Below are 13737 nucleotides of genomic sequence, written 5' to 3'. Positions count from 1 at the left end.
ATGGTTTGGAAAATTAGGATTAGATGGCTAGTCTACCTGAAGAAGATGATTATTTAAAGGGGCTTCGGAATTACTCCAGGAGTATGTGAAGAGGTTAAAACAATGTGAATGCAGTGGGGTTTGGATGCAAATGAAGATGAAGGAGAGGTGAAGAAGCCGAGGAAAATCAGTTCCTGATGGAGAAGTAAATGGGAGAAGTGGCATGCAGGCACTTGATTAGACGGCTAGGTAGACTAAACGAAAAGGCTATGCGGGTAGACTGAGGAGTGGTACCTGTCCGTGTACATGCCCATCCTTCTAGCATGACATGTGCCACTGGCTAGTTGAGGTCACTCTTTCGAATCACCGTGGCGAACACATTCTATAATTCCTTTTTTATTTCTGCACCCCTCCTGACAGGTGGGACCTACACAAACATATATACAAAAATAATATGTCGTAGCTAGTTCGGATGGATATTGGCACGTGCGTGGGTGACACAACATTTTCTGGTTAAGGAATATGCGGTTATCCTCAAAAAAGAAAAGGCCCTTCTTCGTGCTTCCGCATGCATGAGAATTTGGTTCTGCTCGCAATATGCATGCTACCTGGAGGATGAAGTGAACTCAGAGGCACACTAGCACGGGAGACCTCTTTTCGCTATACAGTACTACTATGTATGTTACTAGTAGTAGCAGTAGTACAACTGTAGTACACTTGTTGGTCAAAATAGTATTCTTCCGGTCCTCATAGTGAAGTGACAAGACCATGCGCACGAGGTGACACTAGTCCAGACGGCGTGTTCGAGTTACTAAAGTCAGCCTCACCTTGTGCACTGCGCAATCACTGTGACCGCCGTTGTATAGCATGCCTCGCCTCGTCTCCCTCTCCCCTAGCTCCACTCGAACTCCATCTCCATCTCGCCGGAGATCCTGAGGTCACTCTTCATCATCTCACTATGCCCACGCGTACCCTCGCCTCGCTCGCCTCCCCCAGCACCACTATTCCCTCGCTAGCCGCTCCAGCACCGAGAGCCTTCTCCCCCATAAATCAAGCCCAAAAAAACCCCACCTTCCAAACTCCACCATGGCCGAATGCGAACCGCGCAACATCCATATGAGCCGCGACTGGAGCGATCTCCCCAATGACATCCTCGACCTCTATTGTTCATGTATGGATATGTTGAGCGTCGTGTGGCTTCCTGCATGCTCGAGGGACACCGACTTAAGTGAACTATTTCCAAACTCGGGTTTTGGTGTGAGCGTGGTTGTGTTCGTGACAACACAGCTGCGGAGATTGTGGTGCCATCCTATTCGCTCACTGCGGGATCGACAAACCTTCCTTATCAAGAAATTGCTGCATAGCCCTGTGCACTTGCAGGACATCATCTAGCTACTGCTATAAACCCATAGTCCAATGGAAACTACTCACTGGCAATCACAATGGCCTTCAATGTGATTGGGTTGGCCACTGTGAAGAATTTCCCCTCCGACAGAGTAACGGAAAAGGCCTCCATATTGGATCATCGTGAAATAGAGGTGTGCGATGGCAAAATATTAGGACGTAAAAATCAGGGAGGGTTTCAGAGGTTATAAAGGCACATGGACTAAGAGGCGGTGGAATGGAGGTTCAGGGGGGCATGTGGCCACACCATGCCACACCCCTGACGCGTGGGCTGGTGTGTGGGGGCCCTTGGGTAACCACCTGGCCTATGCCGGTTGCTGATGGATCCTTCTAGATCAAATTCCTTCGCTGTTTATTTTTGCATTTTTACCCCGATAAAATTGAATTTCCTAAAAAACGAAAAACATGCAGAAAACAGCAAATGGCACAGGGCCCTGAATTAATAGGTTAGTCTAGAAAATAATATAAATTGGTGCAAAAAATGCGGCTGAAATGATATAAACATGGCATGAAACAATCAAAATTATAGATGTGTTTGTGACGTATCAACTTCCCTAAGTTTAATCCCTACTACTCCTCGAGTAGGTAGATGATGACAAAATAATTTTTTATTGTAAATGTCACTAGCATGAATTATTACTAGCCTAGCATGTAATTATGTATGACTTCAAAGGATAGTGATGCAATGCAATAGTTTATAGTTATATAAAGCAAGTAACATCAAAATATATAAGCAAAATTATTCTTTTATATCATGGGTCAAGGCTTTCACATCATGATCATCAACACTATAAGAAAGAATGTCAAGTGTATCACGAGACTTGACGCTCTAAGGTTTTACCATATCAAACTTTTTATCATAACACAACACAGAGTGTTGGTCAATTAAATTAATCACACGACTCTCCCTTTTCAACCACTCAATACTCAACTTGTGTTTTCATGCAAGCTTTGATCATTACACTTAAACGGAAAAGGAGAATAATGATAGAGGTCTAAAAGAAGACAATACATGGAAGAAGGTCTGACACTGACGCGACAGATCATTAGGCAATGGAGAGGCCTTATAATCGATGCTAGTGCGAGGAGTAGGGATTGCAATGCAATGGATGTACTATAGTTATGAATGTATGAAAGCACTCTAATTGACTTTTTTACTATACACTCTCTAACTGAATAGTGGGGTGAAAGCACATTTGCTCCCTTGGTGGTTTTGGTAGTTCATGTTGTTGGACTAATGTTTTCCTCAAGTACCTTTTAGGAAAGGTTCAACCTAGGCTAGTAGATGCATGGAGATGTGGATCCCTTAAGCTACAAAGGACACGCATTGGCATAGCTTCAAGACTCTGCATTTCTGGATAAGTGACCAAAGATCACATTGAGTCCATAGGAAAGCCAATACTATTAAAAGGGGATGAGGTTTTGATCATGAGTAATTTTATCAAGTGCTTATAGATATTGCTCCAAACACCGTCAACCACACCCCCAAAATCCTATTTGTCCAAAACCCTAAATCCACCGAATCATTCCAACCTGGACCCGACGAGATACACTTGACAAAGCCACTTCCTAAACCTGAGAAATTCAGTCTCACTGAGATGACATTCGGTGACTCCGAAGTGCATTGCCAAACCATCTGTAACCCATTGTTTTCACTTCAGAATTTCCGAGTGAAACCGATGGGTGTCACCAAAGCATGGAAAGTGCTAAGATCATCATAAATCGGTCACACCTAGTGGATTCATCCGGTCTCACCGGAACGTCTGAAGTTCAAATATTTTGCACTGGACGGTCTCATCAAGTGTTTCACCTGGTCCCACCAAGTTGTGCATAAAGGTCTGTAATGGTAGGATTTTTGGTGAAGGCTATATATACCCCACCCACACCACCTACTCTCAAAGAGAGCAACCAGGACTAAACTACCACTTCCCATATCCATTTTCGGAGAGAGAACCACCTACACTTGTGTTGACATTAAGGGATTCCACTCCAACCATTTGATCCTTGATTTCTAGCCCCCTTGAGTTGATTTCCACTTCAATCCTACTCCCACCACCATGTCAAATCCATGAGAGAGTGATTGAGTGTTGGGGAGACTATCTTTTGAAGCACAAGAGCAATTAGTTCATCATCAACAACATCATCTATTACCTTTTTGGGAGTGGTGTCTCCTAGGTCGGTTACGTGTCACATTGGGAGCCCCTGTGGTCCGTCGCGGACGCGAAAACAAGAGGAATTTGTAAGGGCAAGGAGATCGCCTACTTCGTGAAGATCTACCCCGAGTGAGGCTAGTCCTTCGTGCTCGGAAACCATGATGGCATAGACAAGGTTTCTTCGTCGTAGACCCTTCATGGGTGGAGCCCTCTGTGGACTCACGCAGTCATTACCCTCTGTGGGTTGAAATATCCATCAACGTGGATGTACGATAGCACCAACTATCGGAACCACGCCAAAAATTGTCGTCTCTTCATTGCGTTTGATCTTCCTATCTCTATCTCCCTTTACTTTCTTGCACTTGCATGTTGTTCCTTATCTGCGGCCTATACTCTAGATATGCATGTGCAGATTGTATTGGTTGCCATTTAACTTGTGCTAAAATCTGCCTAAACTTCAAGAGAATTAAAAACTGCACCTTTTGCCTTGTTAGTGTCTATTCACCCCCCCCCCCCTCTAGACCTATCTTCTAGATCCCTCATAGGGCGTACATCCAACTTGCTAGCTTAGGAAGACCTAGAGAATTTTGAGGAAGCTCATCATGGGAATATGCAAGCCAAGTTCTATAATGTAAAAAATCCCCAACTAGCATATGATCATGAAGCATACAAAAACTCTTATAGGAAATGCAATTTGCTACTTTGAAGCACATATGTGTACCAAAGGATAGTATCGTACCCCTTCTCTCTCTCTCTTCTTTCTCTTTTTTAGTTTTTTTTTCTTTGTCTCTTTTCCATGGCTCTTTTTCTTTTCCTTATTTAGTTGCCTTCATGGCTCTTTTTTTTATCCTCACTTGTAGCGGCAACACTCTATGATGAAGATTAATACAATAATGGTACTCATAATTCAACAAGTAGTAAACATGATGCAAAAAATTCTACTAAATGCCTCTAGCAGTGCACCAGTATGAGCAATGATCTAGCATAGCAAAGAAAACAAAAATGGAAAAGCCATGTAAATATCATGCAAGCTTTCTAACGATCATGCAAGGCAAATAAATATCTCTAATCATGTAATGAATGATGAACGAAGTAGCATGACAATATATCTCGAAATGGTTACCGATGCCATGATAGGTAGATATGGTGACTTTTTAAGGAAGGTAGGTGGTTTATGTGTAGGAGAACAAAAGGAAGTTCTCCACGGGGTTTGGATGTATCTGCGAAGGATGCACCAAATCTCAAGGTGGGAGTGGACATTGCACGATACAGGAGATGCTAGCAAATATGGATAGGTGGAAATGCAAAAGATCGTGCCACGCAAATCAAATATTCATCAAGCATATCATAATCTACATGCGGATTATTATGAAACCAAGTTACTCTTAGGGGAAGTGTTTGGCGATCAAAAGTGGCATGATCATAAAGAATGGCTTGAACCCATAGGGAGGTGAAGTCAATTTTAAGATTTGATTTTACATTTTATGGCACTCTCTAAGATTATCAAAATGCAGATAAATGTGGTCCAAAACGAAGCTCAGACACAAAAGTTATGACAAATTCAGAGATGCACGTGTTGACACCAGATTATGGCACGACAGAAAACACAATTAAGATCACTTCAAATGGAAAAGTGATAACCATGAAATTCTTGATATTGTCATGGCCAACAACTTTGCTTTTTTCATAATATCTCAATCTGAAGTGTATGCAGCCGCGGTGGCCAAAACAGTGCACTGCATCAGCGGGATCTGAGAATGGTTGGACAGTCCAGCCCAGGGCCGGACGGAGAGTTGGACATATAGGAAATTGCCTGAGTAATTGCTCGGAGGCATCAGGAGGTTGGAATTGAAGCCGGGCAAAGGTTTGGGCGTCCGGGCATTGACCGGGCAAAGTTTCATATTTTTTCTATTGCAGAAGATACAAAACGTGACAAAACACCTTCAAGATGACTTCGAGTCGCAAAACGTTCAGCATGAAAGTTGTTCGTCTCGTCCAAATGGATAACTTTCTTCTATGGTCATCTCCATTCAAGGTCATATCTGAATTCTACCGCACGATAATTATGTTGTTGTATGCAAATTTATGCATGGCCCGGCTGTACAGCCAAGTTGCCGGACCGGCCCGATGCTCTTGATGAGTCGATCTAGGGCAATGCATAGCCGCCACACTCCGTGACAGTCCCTCCCAGATGTGTGGGGTATCAGGTTTTCAAAAGACCTCATTGATGTGTGTTTGTATCACACTCTCGATGAGGCTTCTTCGACAATGTGTCTTGTCTATCACGTTCGAGGCGACAAGTACACGGTGGCGTGTTTGTGTGTGAACAGATGAAGTGAATGTAGACGATCGAATGGATTAAAGGGTGTGGAGAAGACGTCGATATAGCATTTTTTTCCTACTAGGCGTGAGAGGAAAGAGTGGCGCCATCAAGTCGCAAAGATCTCGCAATCTGCCCCGCTGTTGCTAATGCCGGCCCCTGCTGCTACTGCCACTGCTGTAGCAGTAGTTGTACGGAGCGCCTCCTTCCCATCTCATCAATCGCACCTTCAATCATCTCATCATCGATTTCATCTCCCCAATCACTGCATGCCGAATCGTTTCGCTACTTTCCATGCATGCTTAAATCCACATTTTTTCCCTGTCTCGCTCGCCACAAGAGCTGATGGGCTCACCTACTAGTGCAATGGGCAGCTCTACTGGGGCGCGCGTAGCTGGGATATGATGCACTGCGTGCACGGCCAAAATTACGAGGGACAGGCTCTGACATAGTGACATGCGGACCCATGGACCGCTGTTAAATTAGCGGGGCCACCAGTCCGTGACTGCTCGTAAACGTTCCACTGCGTAGCGGACTGCTCGTAAACGTTTCACTAGGTACTACGTTGTGAAACGAAGAGCAACTCCAACCGCCGATCAAACATACGCACGATTTCGTCCGCTTTTTATTATTTAGATAGGCTGTATAGACACCCGTGTTCGTTTTTTCGTTTCGGTCGACGCGTGCATAGAATGTTGACCAATACATTTGTGTTAACTGCGGATTTAGAATCAAACACATTCAAACTAAACATAATTAAACATTAAAAGCCGATCAACCGCGGGCCAAAGTCCGCATAAACATTAATTAAACATAATTAAAAAAACTTGTGCCGCCACGCGCTGCCTTATGCATCCTCATCGTCCGACCCGGGGCTGGTGGGGTCGATCAACTCCGGCACCGGGCCAGCCCAGGGGAATGTCGCCACCGAAGCCGGGGCCACGTTGCCCTGCACCGCCGGCTAGACTGCTTGTCCGCGGGCACGACGCTCCTCCTCTAGCTGGCGCTCGACCTGCATTTCGCGCTCGCCCTCTTCCCGCTCCGCAGCCAGCACGCGGGCCTTCCACTGCTCGAGGTACACTTGCTCCTGCGCCGGCGTCGCGCCGAGCCACGCGAGGGAGGGGGGCTGACCCACTCGCGCAGCCCGCCAAACCATACGTAGCGCTCCACGGGCTCCGGCGTCGGCGGCTCGACCTTGGGCTCAGCCTCGCCTCGTAGGCTACCTCCTCATCCGCCTTGCGCCGCTCCTCCTTGATGGAGGTCTGCATGGCCGCCGCCAATGCTGCCTGGTAGGCAGCCTCCTCTCCGGCTTGACGACTGAGGGCGGTGGGGGTAGATGTGGTGGTGCTGGAGGCCACGACGGCGTTGCTCCTCGTGCTCGAGGGCAAACCAGACCTCCTAATCGGGAGAGTCCGGTGCGTACGTAGGTAGCCGGCGCTGCTTCGGCGCCAGGAGCTCCCGGCGCCGCCGTACCTCCTCGGCGTGAGCCCGCCGCAACCGCAGCACTGCCAGCACCGGGCTGCGTTGTAGATCGAGGTGCCATTAGTGTGGCAACGTGACATCTGGGCACGGCAGCGGCTGCTGGAACTGCCAGTGCCACCGCGCCTGGTGCACCGGTGTAACACCCACGATGCGGCTATATCTCCCACGTGTCGAGGCACGACTTAGAGGCATAACCGCATTGTGGTTTTGTCGGAAGAAGGGTCATCTTCACACAATCCCATGTAATGAACAAGAATGGGATAACGAGAGTGGGCTTACAATCGCCACTTCACACAATACATAAATATAAATCATACATCATCCAAAATACACACATAGACCGACTACGGTCAAGATCCAAATGAAAATAAGATAACCCCAAATGCTAGATCCCCGATCGTCCCAACTGGGCTCCACTACTGATCATCAGGAAAAGACACATAGTAACGACCACGTTCCTCGTCGAACTCCCACTTGAGGTCGATCCCATCATCTGCAATGGCATCGTCGGCACCTGCAACTGTTTTGGTAGAATCTGTGAGTCACGAGGACTCAGCAATCTCACACCCGCGAGATCAAGACTATTTAAGCTTATAGGAAAGGATGGTGAAATGAGGTGGAGCTGCAGCAGGCACTAAGCATATATGGTGGCTAACATACGCAAAAGAGAGCGAGAAGAGAAGCAACGGAACGGTCGTCATCTAGTAATGACCAAGAAGTGATCCTGAACTCCTACTTACGTTCATGCATAACTCAAACCGTGTTCACTCCCCGGACTCCGCCTAGAAGAGACCATCACGGCTACACACACAGTTGATGTATTTTAACTGGGTCAAGTGACAAGTTCTCTACAACCGGACATTAACAAATAACCATCTGCCTCATAACCGCGGGCACGGCTTTCGAAAGATAATACCCTGCAGGGGTGTCCCAACTTAGCCCATCATAAGCTCTCACGGTCAACGAAGGATAAACCTCCCGGAAAGACCCGATCAGTCTCGGAATCCCGGTTTACAAGACATTTCGACAATGGTAAAACAAGACCAGCAAAGCCGCCCGATGTGCCGACAAATCCCGATAGGAGCTGCACATATCTCGTTCTCAGGGCACAATGGATGAGCCAGACGTCGGGTTGGCATAGACCCTGGTTGCCCAGGGGGCGCCGGACATCGCTCGGTTTGGGCCAGCACCCGAAGGAGCACTGGTCCGGGGGTTTAAAATAAAGATGACCCTCGGGCTCGCGAAAACCCGGGGGAAAAGGCTTAGGTGGCAAATGGTAAAACCAAAGTTGGGCCTTGCTGGAGGAGTTTTATTCAAGGCGAACTGTCAAGGGGGTCCCATAAATCACCCAACCGCGTAAGGAACGCAAACTCAAGGAACATAATACCGGTATGACGGAAACTAGGGCGGCAAGAGTGGAACAAAACACCAGGCATAAGGCCGAGCCTTCCACCCTTTACCAAATATATAAATGCATTAATTAAATAAGAGATATTTTGATATCCCAACATATCCATGTTCCAACATGGAACAAGCTTCAACTTCACCTGCAACTAGCAACGCTATAAGAAGGGCTGAGCAAAAACGATAACTTAGCCAAACAACGGTTTGCTAGGAAAGGATGGTTAGAGGCTGTCATGCAATATGGGAGGCATGATATAGCAAGTGGTAGGTAGCGCAGTATGGCAATAGAACGAACAACTAGCAAAGCAAAGATAGAAGTGATTTCGAGGGGTGGTCATCTTGCCTGCAAGGTTCTCAGAGTTGTCGAAAGCTTGATCCTCGTAAGCGTACTCAACAGGTTCCTCGTTCACGAACTCGTCTCCCGGCTCTACCCAAGACAAGAACACAAGCAATGGAACCACAATCAATCACGGGAAATGCACAAGCAACATGATGCAATACATGAATGATATGCAAGATATGATATGCGATGCATATGCGTGCTCCGGAAGGAAAATGATGAACAAGGCAGTAACTTGGCAAACCAAGCATGCCACTAGAAAGATGAGATGATTTCGGTTGAAATCGATATAAAGATCACCGGAAACGGAGGCACGGTTTGCAAATGGCAAGCAAAACAAGAATGACACGAATCTACGATTAACAGCATGATAGCACTTAAAATGCAACAAGTAACAATGTTACACCACTTCAACATGGCAAATAAGCATATGGCAGTAATCTACAGGAGATGCTTGACAAAAGATGAACAATGAGCTACGGCTAGTTCACAACATAACAGGTTCAAACAAGCATGGCAAAAGAGCAAAAGATAACAGGTTCACAGACTTGGTGAAATTACTGGACATGGCAGAAACAGCATCAGGTAGCAATGTTTATAGCACGAAATGAACATGCTACAGGAACTTAACATGGCAAAACAAGGCATGGAAGTATTCTGCTAAATGCATATGACAAAAGTCCCTTACTGACCATAAGCCAAAAAGGACCAGAAGATATGATGGCAACCATGTAAACATAGCAAGTTACGTTAACAGGTTTCAGACTTAGCAGAAAACAGAGCATGGCAGAAACAATAATATGAAGGCATCTTGGTGAGCTTGATGCACTCACCACAAAGCAATGCATGACAAAACAAGCATACCTACAACAATATGGCATGTTTATGAAGCTATCCATGGCAAGAGCAAGTACATGGCATGTATGGAACAACTACAACAAGCTTGGCAAGATTGAATAGAATTATTTTATAGCGAAAGTAGAGCAAGATTGAGTCATGCTATGGCACTCCATAATTGCAAACAAGGGCAGGAATGGATCAATTACAACAATATCTACACAACATCCTTACTGAACATCACCAAAATAAGCATGGATCTCTCAGTAGCCACATGGATACATAGCAACAAAATAACAGCAGACAAAGACTTAGAAAATTTAGTCCCTGAAATCAGAAACATTACGGGGCCTAGTTTGCATGCTTGTGCTAGTCACCACAGAGATCACAAAAATACATAGCATACACCTCTGTAAAGATGGCATGGCATACAACAAAACACATGTAGAGCTCATGCCCATAAGATGCATAGATTAAATGATACAAAAATAACAAATCCTCAAGTTCTGATAAGTAACAGCAGATAACAGCAACTAGCACTCTTGCACGAGAGATTTGAGCATCAAGATGGCCTCAAATGAATATGGTGCAATGGAACAAAATGAAGAGCATCATGAGACGAAAAATTTGATATATTACACGCATGAAACGGAGCTATATGCAGAGACTTACGATGCGATGAACAGAGGTACATACTGCAAAAAATAACAAGACTTGCAAATATTTCGGGGGGGATCTCGGGGTCAACCTAGGTCAAACCAGATCGAGATCGGGGCTAGGACCGAGCTCGCTGGGCTGCTCGCCGGAGCTTGGGGGGAGACGGCGACGACGGCGTTGGAGAGGAGGAGAGGAACTCGGAGGGGAGGCGGCGACGGGCGCGGTCGTAGGAGGAGGCGACGGCGCGGTCACCGACGGGAGGAGCGGCGCGGGCTCCTACGGGCACTCGCCGGACGGCGGCCGGCGTCGACGGGCGCGGCGGCGGACGGGAGGACGAGGGGCGGCGGCGCGGGTCAGAGGAGGAGGCGCGCGGGCGACGCCGGATCTGGGCCGGGAGGGCCTCCCGCGGGTCTCGCGGGCTCGCGCGGCGGCGCGGCGTACGGCGCCACGTGGCAGCGCCTGGTTGGCCGGGCGCGGCGGCGGGGATGTGTCCAGCGGCGGTGGACACGTCCGGTGGCGGCGGGGATTTTTTTTAGGATTTGGACTGCGAATGTTTCGGGAGGGGAGGTGTATATATAGGTAGAGGGAGCTAGGAGAGTCCAAATGAGGTGCGGTTTTCGCCTACACGATCGTGATCGAACGACCTAGAGCATGGAAGAGACTTAGAGGAGTTTTGGGCTGTTTAGAGAGGGGTTTTGCTGCAATACACAAACGGACTTTGCGGTTGCCCGGTTAATCGTTGGAGTACCAAACGACCTCCAAATGGAACAAAACTTGACCGGTGGCCTATCGGTGGTATACCAAGGCCACTTGACAAGCCTCGGTCCATTCTGAAAACGTTCAACACCCGCTCACGAAACGAAAACAAGAGCGGTGCACCGGAGGAGGTGGGAGTGCCAGATTGCTAAACGGACAACGGGGAAAATGCTCGGATGCAAGAGACGAACACGTATGCAGATGCAATGCACATGATGACATGGTATGAGATGCATGACATGAACAAAATGCAAAACGAAAGACAAAACCCGACCACGAAGGGAAATATCATAACACATAGCCGAAAATGGCAAGAGTCGGAGTTACAAATATGGAAAGTTACATCCGGGGTGTTACAACCGGGATGTGGAGTCGCTCCCTCACGGGGCATGCAGGCGCCGGCGGCAGCAGAAGAGGAGCGCTGGAGGGGCTGGCGCCGGGGTTGAGCTTGCTCTTGCCATTGCCACTGAAGAATCCCATGGCTAGGGTTTGCTTGCCACCGGCGAGGGAGCTCACGGGGCTAGATGTGGACGACAGTCGAAGTGGATGAGCACCCCCAACCCCCCCCCCCCCACGCGTGGATTAAAAAAGGACGGTCTTCCATAGCTTTCGCTCACTGACGTGTAGGTCTGCGGTAGGTGGCCACAATAAATATGACCGTGTGTGGTGGTTGGCCGACCGACATGTGGGACCGCGGCGTGTCTGTTTCATGTTTGCGCCGACACAAACCCGGCCCAAATTTGAGCCTGAAATGCGTCGGGCGGACGTTTAGGGACGCGTTTTCGGTTTGGGTCAGTGCGTTGGGCCGGGGGTTTTGTCCGCTTTGACCCAAAGGAACATGGGCGGACGAAAAGGGTCGGGCAGTTGGAGTTGTTCTGAATTAGATCCACAAAGCTGGCCTTGCTACAGAGGGCTTTCTTTGGTAAGGGCATCTCCAACAGCGAAGGCAAATTTTCTCCCGCATCTGTTCGTGGATAGGAGGGCTAGTCCGCGGACACAGATGCGGGAGGCCACCATCCAACGCTGTCCGCATACATTTCAACTCGGGTTTCTACTAACCGTACAAAATGCATGCAAACACAGCGGATTTCATCAAATTTGGATCGAAAATAGCACAAATCATTCACACATAGCATGTAAATTAAGTCCAATACAACAATGTCTAAAATTCGACAAGATTAACCAGATGTCCAACAAGTTTTTTATCAACGGACCATGTCGTCCCCCACATACTCCCCCTTCGGCTTGATACAGTAGTGTGTGTACGTAAATGACCGCCCATCTGTCCTGTGATACATCACGACAGCGCGGGCGGGCTCCATAATGTGCAGACCAACATTGAGTGAATGAATCAATCAACAAAGTTGAGCAAGAGGAAGCAAAACTTGCGATCTCGTCCTTTGCCACGTGTAATGGCCACCTTGCCTTCAGCTAACGAACCACAGTACAAAACTTGGTGATGCTGGTTTGGATAGCATACCAGCAATACGATAACAACCTCACGTTGCGCCCTTGAATGATGTACATGTCAGAAGGCGCACTGTTCATTCGTGTGTGAAACAATTCATTCACTTGCTGCCAGAAGCCCCCCCATCTGCTCCTACCTACAAAATCCACGAATACGGGCAACCACGCATCGCACAACTACTCATCCTCCATGGTCAAGTAGCTCGACATCCTTCGTACTCTAAAAAACGACATAGCGTTCGAAAATAAGCTCAATGGCATTTGACTGAACACCTGCCGGGAGTGGTGTCTGCCATGGTGGTCGTCAACAAGGGGGCGGAGTGTACCTGGGTACAAACGACTACATGGTGGACAGGGCGAGCTAGCGCGTCGGTGTTGGGTGCGAACATCCAACAATGCCTCTATAGCAGCCGGAGAGGTATAGCGACACCGGTGGAGGTGGAGGGTGTAGATGCAAAGAAAGGGGGAAGAAGGGGCGGAGTGGAAGAAATGGGACCGAGAGGGGGGATTGGGTGACCCGGAGGTGTCGAAGTCCTGTGCGGCTGTTGTCTGGACTCCCGCAACCCCCACCCCCCACACACACATGGTGCCCATATCTGTAAAATAACTGTGGTTTAGAAGAAGTTGGTTGAAAAGTGATCCAACAGTTTCATAAAGTCGCAAATATCTTACATCATGTCTTAAAATCTTTAAAACTTCCCCTCCGCCAGGGGGAAGATGGCCCTTCTTGTAATGCTTCACACCAAGTACCTCTCATCTCCCGCGTAAAACTTCATGTGTCTCTCTACATGTTGTCGTCGTCGACCCCACTGCCTAGTCCACCATCGATCCCACGGCGCCGCCGCCCACCCTGCCTCCCGCGGCAGGCCATGTGTCGCTGACCACCCCGACCTCTTTCGTTGTTGGCCACCGTCGGCCCGGCCTGCCCGATCTCGCAG

This window comes from Aegilops tauschii, chromosome 2 (genome assembly GCF_002575655.3).
Source record: "Aegilops tauschii subsp. strangulata cultivar AL8/78 chromosome 2, Aet v6.0, whole genome shotgun sequence".
NCBI lineage: Eukaryota > Viridiplantae > Streptophyta > Magnoliopsida > Poales > Poaceae > Aegilops > Aegilops tauschii.
This window is presented reverse-complemented; position numbering follows the sequence as displayed.